Source organism: Schistocerca americana, unplaced genomic scaffold (assembly GCF_021461395.2).
Source record: "Schistocerca americana isolate TAMUIC-IGC-003095 unplaced genomic scaffold, iqSchAmer2.1 HiC_scaffold_47, whole genome shotgun sequence".
Classification (NCBI taxonomy): Eukaryota; Metazoa; Arthropoda; class Insecta; order Orthoptera; family Acrididae; genus Schistocerca; species Schistocerca americana.
In genome coordinates this window covers 790001-800000 of record NW_025726203.1, presented here as the reverse complement: position 1 = coordinate 800000, position 10000 = coordinate 790001, and the positions used below count along the sequence as shown (strand labels likewise).

General features: G+C 57.1%; 2 non-coding genes and 1 pseudogene across 2 annotated transcripts; all 3 read right to left on the bottom strand.

Annotated features, from left to right (window-relative positions):
• The window catches only part of LOC124583817, a 7944-nt pseudogene extending 4004 nt beyond the window's left edge, over positions 1 to 3940 (bottom strand).
• Positions 3941 to 4128: 188 nt separating this feature from the next.
• LOC124584351 lies at positions 4129 to 4283 on the bottom strand. The gene has a single exon (XR_006974705.1). It is a non-coding gene; the product is annotated as a 5.8S ribosomal RNA (ribosomal RNA).
• A 351-nt stretch (positions 4284 to 4634) lies between these two features.
• LOC124584177 lies at positions 4635 to 6544 on the bottom strand. Its single transcript, XR_006974582.1, has one exon. It is a non-coding gene; the product is annotated as a small subunit ribosomal RNA (ribosomal RNA).
• Between the last annotated feature and the right edge of the window lie 3456 nt (positions 6545 to 10000).

Below are 10000 nucleotides of genomic sequence, written 5' to 3'. Positions count from 1 at the left end.
GCTTGCGCTTCTGCAGCGGCGGGGCGGCAGGCGGCCGCTTGGATGGTTGGCGCGGCCGCTGTGTCCTGGTGATCGACCTCTCCCCCCTGGACCCGACCGACGCAAGGGCATCCGGGAGCATGCCCAGGATGACATCGGGCGGCGTGCCCCGCCCCAGACCAATGACTCGATCCAGGGCAGAGAAACGCTGGGCGGAAGCAGGTAGCCCCGCCAGATGCTCCCAGATGGCGGCGTCAGTCGGCCCCTCCGGCGGCGGCCCGTTGGTGTCGGCCGCGAAGTCCTCGGCTGCGTCGACGGGCGGCGCAGCGGCCTCGCCCGCGTCAGGCAGCGAGCTCGCTGCTCCACGGCGGGACGCCGGCTCTTCACCCCGACCGATCTCAAGTGCCTCCATGAATTGGCGGACAAGCTGCTTGTGGGCAGCTTGCCGCCGTCGGCACTTGATTGCCTCAAGCGTTCGGTCGGGGAACATCCTGGTAAGTTCTTGATTTACAAAGAAGAACCGGGCGTCCCTCTCAAGGAACAGTTCGGCCTCTGCCTTGGCGAGCGACAGGACTTCTTCCTCCGTCCACCTCGCGCGATGCCTCTCCGTCACGATCTCAGCGTTGGCGGCCGCAGGGTGTTGGCGGCGGCGATGGACCCCGAGACCGTTCTTCGTGGTAAAAGTGCGGTGGCACTCACTGCAAGCAAAGGGAGCTACACAAACTATCGCATTTTCGTTACGGCCGGTTGGCCGGATAGGTGCTGGGGTAGCTGGGGTGGCACCTTCAGCGGAAGGGCCACCATCTCTTGTTTCTTGTCGGCTGCCCCCAACTATAAAGGGATAATGCGAGGGGGGGCTGGTAACCCCCCCAAGCCCCTGGTGCGGTCTTCCACTCTGCGAAAATCAGCGGGCCCACGAGAAGGGGAGAAGACCGCAGGAGAGGAGAGGCTAAGAGGGCTAGGCCCATGTATTGCGCATCACTCTCCCTGTAACTATAACCCAAGGAAGGCACCTCGCAGCAGCAGCACGACTACATCAAGACCGCACTTCGAAAAGCCAAGTCCGGATGCAGCCACACCGCCGCCACTTGGCCGCCTTAAGAGAGTCATAGTTACTCCCGCCAATTTCTTCACGTTGACATTCAGAGCACTGGGCAGAAATCACATTGCGTCAACACCCGCTAGGGCCATCGCAATGCTTTGTTTTAATTAGACAGTCGGATTCCCCCAGTCCGTGCCAGTTCTGAGTTGATCGTTGAATGGCGGCCGAAGAGAATCCGCGCACCCGCGCGCCCCCGGAGGAGCACGCTAAGGCGGACGCGGCCTCGCAGCAAGGAAGATCCGTGGGAGGCCAAGGCACGGGACCGAGCTCGGATCCTGCACGCAGGTTGAAGCACCGGGGCGCGAACGCCGCGCAGGCGCGCGCATCCTGCACCGCCGGCCAGCACGAGGCCAACCAACGGCGAGAGCAGACCACGCCCGCGCTAAACGCCCGCACTTACCGGCACCCCTACGGCACTCACCTCGCCCAGGCCCGGCACGTTAGCGCTGACCCACTTCCCGACCAAGCCCGACACGCCCCGATCCTCAGAGCCAATCCTTATCCCGAAGTTACGGATCCAATTTGCCGACTTCCCTTACCTACATTATTCTATCGACTAGAGGCTCTTCACCTTGGAGACCTGCTGCGGATATGGGTACGAACCGGCGCGACACCTCCACGTGGCCCTCTCCCGGATTTTCAAGGTCCGAGGGGAAGATCGGGACACCGCCGCAACTGCGGTGCTCTTCGCGTTCCAAACCCTATCTCCCTGCTAGAGGATTCCAGGGAACTCGAACGCTCATGCAGAAAAGAAAACTCTTCCCCGATCTCCCGACGGCGTCTCCGGGTCCTTTTGGGTTACCCCGACGAGCATCTCTAAAAGAGGGGCCCGACTTGTATCGGTTCCGCTGCCGGGTTCCGGAATAGGAACCGGATTCCCTTTCGCCCAACGGGGGCCAGCACAAAGTGCATCATGCTATGACGGCCCCCATCAACATCGGATTTCTCCTAGGGCTTAGGATCGACTGACTCGTGTGCAACGGCTGTTCACACGAAACCCTTCTCCGCGTCAGCCCTCCAGGGCCTCGCTGGAGTATTTGCTACTACCACCAAGATCTGCACCGACGGCGGCTCCAGGCAGGCTCACGCCCAGACCCTTCTGCGCCCACCGCCGCGACCCTCCTACTCGTCAGGGCTTCGCGGCCGGCCGCAAGGACCGGCCATGACTGCCAGACTGACGGCCGAGTATAGGCACGACGCTTCAGCGCCATCCATTTTCAGGGCTAGTTGCTTCGGCAGGTGAGTTGTTACACACTCCTTAGCGGATTCCGACTTCCATGGCCACCATCCTGCTGTCTTAAGCAACCAACGCCTTTCATGGTTTCCCATGAGCGTCGATTCGGGCGCCTTAACTCGGCGTTTGGTTCATCCCACAGCGCCAGTTCTGCTTACCAAAAGTGGCCCACTTGGCACTCCGATCCGAGTCGTTTGCTCGCGGCTTCAGCATATCAAGCAAGCCGGAGATCTCACCCATTTAAAGTTTGAGAATAGGTTGAGGTCGTTTCGGCCCCAAGGCCTCTAATCATTCGCTTTACCGGATGAGACTCGTACGAGCACCAGCTATCCTGAGGGAAACTTCGGAGGGAACCAGCTACTAGATGGTTCGATTAGTCTTTCGCCCCTATACCCAGCTCCGACGATCGATTTGCACGTCAGAATCGCTACGGACCTCCATCAGGGTTTCCCCTGACTTCGTCCTGGCCAGGCATAGTTCACCATCTTTCGGGTCCCAACGTGTACGCTCTAGGTGCGCCTCACCTCGCAATGAGGACGAGACGCCCCGGGAGTGCGGAGGCCGCCGCCCCGTGAAGGGCGGGGAAGCCCCATCCTCCCTCGGCCCGCGCAAGGCGAGACCTTCACTTTCATTACGCCTTTAGGTTTCGTACAGCCCAATGACTCGCGCACATGTTAGACTCCTTGGTCCGTGTTTCAAGACGGGTCGTGAAATTGTCCAAAGCTGAAGCGCCGCTGACGGGAGCGATTATTCCGCCCGAGAGCATCCCGAGCCAACAGCGGCGCGGGTCCGGGGCCGGGCCAGGTAGGTCCGTCATCCGGGAAGAACCGCGCGCGCTTGCCGGGAGCCCGAGCGCCCAAAGGGGCGAATCGACTCCTCCAGATATACCGCCGGGCAGCCAGCCAGGACACCGGGGCTCTGCCCAACAGACGCGAACCGAGGCCCGCGGAAGGACAGGCTGCGCACCCGGGCCGTAGGCCGGCACCCAGCGGGTCGCGACGTCCTACTAGGGGAGAAGTGCGGCCCACCGCACACCGGAACGGCCCCACCCCGCGGCGAGTGGAAAGGCAACCGGACACGACCCCGCCGCGGATTGCTCCGCGCGGGCGGCCGGCCCCATCTGCCGAGGGCGGAGGCCAGTGGCCGGATGGGCGTGAATCTCACCCGTTCGACCTTTCGGACTTCTCACGTTTACCCCAGAACGGTTTCACGTACTTTTGAACTCTCTCTTCAAAGTTCTTTTCAACTTTCCCTCACGGTACTTGTTCGCTATCGGTCTCGTGGTCATATTTAGTCTCAGATGGAGTTTACCACCCACTTGGAGCTGCACTCTCAAGCAACCCGACTCGAATGAGAGGTCCCGCCGACGCTCGCACCGGCCGCTACGGGCCTGGCACCCTCTACGGGCCGTGGCCTCATTCAAGTTGGACTTGGGCTCGGCGCGAGGCGTCGGGGTAGTGGACCCTCCCAAACACCACATGCCACGACAGGCGGCAGCCTGCGGGGTTCGGTGCTGGACTCTTCCCTGTTCGCTCGCCGCTACTGGGGGAATCCTTGTTAGTTTCTTTTCCTCCGCTTAGTAATATGCTTAAATTCAGCGGGTAGTCTCGCCTGCTCTGAGGTCGTTGTACAAGGTGTCGCACGCCACACCGCCAGCCGGCTGTGCACGCTACCGAGTAAGTACCGGTATGCGAACCGCCAGGCGACGGGCGCGCATCGCACGTTTCAGGAGGCGCGGCCGGCCCCACAGGCGGCCGCGACGCTCCCAGGTCTGCGAAGCGGGGCAAACGCCGCGCGCTTCAGTATACGTAGCCGACCCTCAGCCAGACGTGGCCCGGGAACGGAATCCATGGACCGCAATGTGCGTTCGAAACGTCGATGTTCATGTGTCCTGCAGTTCACATGTCGACGCGCAATTTGCTGCGTTCTTCATCGACCCACGAGCCGAGTGATCCACCGTCCTGGGTGATCTTTTCTTAGTTTCCACTGTCTCTTTCAAGACAGTTGCATAGGCGGGACGTAGGCGTGTGGCGGCCCCTGTTCAAGCGTTCTGTGTCCAACGGCCTCACGGCCGATGGGCGTCGTACGGCTCCACACCGGAGCGGACAGGCAGTCGGGCGAAAGTCATTCAAAACCGGCGCCAGGCGCCAGGTGCCGCAGGCCAGCCGCTCCAGCGCTTCAGCGCTCGTACCACACAACATTGGCGTTAGTTTTGAGAAGCACGCGTGGTTCCGCACGCGGCGCACGGCTACTGCGAGCCGTACAGGTAGCGTGTTGCGCGACACGACACGCACATCGAAAGACATGCAGTCTAGTCGGTAATGATCCTTCCGCAGGTTCACCTACGGAAACCTTGTTACGACTTTTACTTCCTCTAAATGATCAAGTTTGGTCATCTTTCCGGTAGCATCGGCAACGACAGAGTCAATGCCGCGTACCAGTCCGAAGACCTCACTAAATCATTCAATCGGTAGTAGCGACGGGCGGTGTGTACAAAGGGCAGGGACGTAATCAACGCGAGCTTATGACTCGCGCTTACTGGGAATTCCTCGTTCATGGGGAACAATTGCAAGCCCCAATCCCTAGCACGAAGGAGGTTCAGCGGGTTACCCCGACCTTTCGGCCTAGGAAGACACGCTGATTCCTTCAGTGTAGCGCGCGTGCGGCCCAGAACATCTAAGGGCATCACAGACCTGTTATTGCTCAATCTCGTGCGGCTAGAAGCCGCCTGTCCCTCTAAGAAGAAAAGTAATCGCTGACAGCACGAAGGATGTCACGCGACTAGTTAGCAGGCTAGAGTCTCGTTCGTTATCGGAATTAACCAGACAAATCGCTCCACCAACTAAGAACGGCCATGCACCACCACCCACCGAATCAAGAAAGAGCTATCAATCTGTCAATCCTTCCGGTGTCCGGGCCTGGTGAGGTTTCCCGTGTTGAGTCAAATTAAGCCGCAGGCTCCACTCCTGGTGGTGCCCTTCCGTCAATTCCTTTAAGTTTCAGCTTTGCAACCATACTTCCCCCGGAACCCAAAAGCTTTGGTTTCCCGGAGGCTGCCCGCCGAGTCATCGGAGGAACTGCGGCGGATCGCTGGCTGGCATCGTTTATGGTTAGAACTAGGGCGGTATCTGATCGCCTTCGAACCTCTAACTTTCGTTCTTGATTAATGAAAACATACTTGGCAAATGCTTTCGCTTCTGTTCGTCTTGCGACGATCCAAGAATTTCACCTCTAACGTCGCAATACGAATGCCCCCGCCTGTCCCTATTAATCATTACCTCGGGTTCCGAAAACCAACAAAATAGAACCGAGGTCCTATTCCATTATTCCATGCACACAGTATTCAGGCGGGCTTGCCTGCTTTAAGCACTCTAATTTGTTCAAAGTAAACGTGCCGGCCCACCGAGACACTCACTCAAGAGCACCCTGGTAGGATTGCAACGGGGTCCGCCTCGGGACGCACGAGCACGCACGAGGCGCGTCGCACGCCTTCAGCTCGCCCCACCGGCAGGACGTCCCACGATACATGCCAGTTAAACACCGACGGGCGGTGAACCAACAGCGTGGGACACAAATCCAACTACGAGCTTTTTAACCGCAACAACTTTAATATACGCTATTGGAGCTGGAATTACCGCGGCTGCTGGCACCAGACTTGCCCTCCAATAGATACTCGTTAAAGGATTTAAAGTGTACTCATTCCGATTACGGGGCCTCGGATGAGTCCCGTATCGTTATTTTTCGTCACTACCTCCCCGTGCTGGGAGTGGGTAATTTGCGCGCCTGCTGCCTTCCCTGGATGTGGTAGCCGTTTCTCAGGCTCCCTCTCCGGAATCGAACCCTGATTCCCCGTTACCCGTTACAACCATGGTAGGCGCAGAACCTACCATCGACAGTTGATAAGGCAGACATTTGAAAGATGCGTCGCCGGTACGAGGACCGTGCGATCAGCCCAAAGTTATTCAGAGTCACCAAGGCAAACGGACCGGACGAGCCGACCGATTGGTTTTGATCTAATAAAAGCGTCCCTTCCATCTCTGGTCGGGACTCTGTTTGCATGTATTAGCTCTAGAATTACCACAGTTATCCAAGTAACGTGGGTACGATCTAAGGAACCATAACTGATTTAATGAGCCATTCGCGGTTTCACCTTAATGCGGCTTGTACTGAGACATGCATGGCTTAATCTTTGAGACAAGCATATGACTACTGGCAGGATCAACCAGGGAGCTGCGTCAACTAGAGCTGAGCAGCCGGCCGCCCGGGAGTGTGTCCCGGGGGCCCACGCGAACACGCAAGCGTCCGCTCAATTATTCTGCAAACAGGAGGAGGCTGAGCTCCCCTGCACCATACACCTCGAAACCCTCTCAGGTCCCGGCGGCGCGCAGCGCCGTCCTAAGTACTTGGTCGGGTTCGAGAGAGGCGCAATCGCCCGGAGTTTGGCGAGTAGACGCTTTAGGTGCGACCACCCGTGCTCCCAACTGAGCTTGCCGCTGCCGACAGAGGCCCGGGAGCGTGCTGTCGTGGCATTGCCGGCGGGAGACAACACGCGCCACCTACGGTGACCGGCAGCTCCAACGCCAGCGCCACAGAAGGACAAAAGCCCCACTTGGGTGCCGAAGCGAACTCTCCCAGCACAGCGCACGCGCCAACACGTCCGCACAGCTGCGATACAAACCACCTGCGAGAACCGCAGAGGCGACCGAGCAGCAGACGGCGTCGCGGCGCCGAGCGCCGGGCGGCGGCGCATCCTCAGCGCACACAGTCCTCAATCGGACCAGCACACTGCAGATGTCCACCGCGCTTCGCACCGGGCCCGCGAGGACCTACTTTGGCCGCACGGCGCCGCGTGCAGGGTGCGCCGGCGCGCAGCTGCGCCGCCTGCCGCCTCCGTCGGCCGGCGCGCCTGCCACTGGCCGCCCCCACCAGCCGGCTGTAGCGCGTGCGCCCACGCACCGCGCGGCCAGCACGCCGGGAGGCCCCCCCTCACCGGCCGGGGACGGTCCCACCCAGCCACCGCCGCGTATCGCTTCACACCCAGATGCCATTCACGTTCGTGGGCATGGTGGGTATCGCTGGAACAACCGGTTGGTAGCTCAACCGATCGTCGCCATCACTGATTCACCTCTAGCGAGAACAACCGCACCACAACGGTTTACCAGTTGTTCATTTGCGTAACGTCACCAGCAAACGTAGGCGTCCATCGCCATTTGCAAATTCAACGATTGTTGCATGCCTGTGTCAGGTGTCACGACACACTATGTCTGCCCACATACACGCAACAACATGTGCACGCTTCGCGAACACGTGGAAGGTGGCCCCCGTACGTATGCGATGTCCATTGCGCGAACGACTGTCAACCGGCCTCTGTCGCATGTCGCAGATGTGGAACGCAGTGCACCATGCTATCACGGTGTGTGAGAAGAGACGACTACGTCTGACAACACGCGCCACTACATCAACAGACGGCTCATGCTGATCGCCATCCAGGGCATACCACACTGCAATCCAGCTCTTATAGGGAGACGACACGTAGCTGAGTGCACAACATTTGGACCGCATGGTTCGCCGTTGTTGGCGCAGTCGTTGTACGGTCACATGTACCACGATGTATCATTCAGTACATGAGGACCAATGTGCAGTACAGTGTGTGATTTGGACGTACAACATCAGCGGACAGTTGACACAGGCCGTACCACAGCGTAGGCTAAGTGCTTCGCCATGCGAATGCCAATGAACAACTGCAAATGCCAATGAACAACTGCAAAGGGCATTGAGCATGTACGTCCTGCTGCCATCCACATTACAGTGTATAGCTGCAAGGTGTTTAACATGAAGCGATACACTGCGGACCGGGCAGTGCGAGTAGCAAACTATGTTGCGGGGGTTGCAGTTAGGCAACACTACACTAATTTAACGCGTCGTATGACAATTACAGAGCAGGTTAAGGCCCAACATGTGTTGGGTTAAGGCCCAACGTGTGTTGGGTTAAGGCCCAACGTGTGTTGGGTTAAGGCCCAACGTGTGTTGGGTTAAGGCCCAACGTGTGTTGGGTTAAGGCCCAACGTGTGTTGGGTTAAGGCCCAACGTGTGTTGGGTTAAGGCCCAACGTGTGTTGGGTTAAGGCCCAACGTGTGTTGGGTTAAGGCCCAACGTGTGTTGGGTTAAGGCCCAACGTGTGTTGGGTTAAGGCCCAACGTGTGTTGGGTTAAGGCCCAACGTGTGTTGGGTTAAGGCCCAACGTGTGTTGGGTTAAGGCCCAACGTGTGTTGGGTTACGGCGCAATATAGGTTACATTGCGGCGCAATATAGGTTACATTGCGGCGCAATATAGGTTACATTGCGGCGCAATATAGGTTACATTGCGGCGCAATATAGGTTACATTGCGGCGCAATATAGGTTACATTGCGGCGCAATATAGGTTACATTGCGGCGCAATATAGGTTACATTGAGGCGCAATATAGGTTACATTGAGGCGCAATATAGGTTACATTGAGGCGCAATATAGGTTACATTGAGGCGCAATATAGGTTACATTGAGGCGCAATATAGGTTACATTGAGGCGCAATATAGGTTACATTGAGGCGCAATATAGGTTACATTGAGGCGCAATATAGGTTACATTGAGGCGCAATATAGGTTAGGTTAAGGCGCAATATAGGTTAGGTTAAGGCGCAATATAGGTTAGGTTAAGGTACGACATAGGTTAGGTTAAGGTACGACATAGGTTAGGTTAAGGTACGACATAGGTTAGGTTAAGGTACGACATAGGTTAGGTTAAGGTACGACATAGGTTAGGTTACGGTACGACATAGGTTAGGTTACGGTACGACATAGGTTAGGTTACGGTACGACATAGGTTAGGTTACGGTACGACATAGGTTAGGTTACGGTACGACATAGGTTAGGTTACGGTACGACATAGGTTAGGTTACGGTACGACATAGGTTAGGTTACGGTACGACATAGGTTAGGTTACGGTACGACATAGGTTAGGTTACGGTACGACATAGGTTAGGTTACGGTACGACATAGGTTAGGTTACGGTACGACATAGGTTAGGTTACGGTACGACATAGGTTAGGTTACGGTACGACATAGGTTAGGTTACGGTACGACATAGGTTAGGTTACGGTACGACATAGGTTAGGTTACGGTACGACATAGGTTAGGTTACGGTACGACATAGGTTAGGTTACGGTACGACATAGGTTAGGTTACGGTACGACATAGGTTAGGTTACGGTACGACATAGGTTAGGTTACGGTACGATATAGGTTAGGTTACGGTACGATATAGGTTAGGTTACGGTACACATTGTTGTAAGGAAAGGTTTAATGGGGGGGGGGGGGCGGCCGGTTTGTTGATTGTGATTATAGTAAGTGGATGCCTGCGGCATCATCTGATTTGCCACGTCAGGATGCACCTTTGGCTCATGACAGGCGGCGCTCTCATTCCATGCTTGTGGCAGACGTGTGTCTTTCATTCCTGCCATTGTTTGTGTGCTGTGAGAGGAGGCAGTATTGTGATGTTGGGTGCACCCCTGTGTAGGACATGTGTGGGTGTTGGTGGCTTGGCTGAGCAATGGTGGTTGTCGGGAGGGTGGGATATTCTGTTTTCTGAGTGGACCTCCCAGTCTGGTTATGACAGTGTGGATTGTCTAATGTGGCGGAGAGGATGCA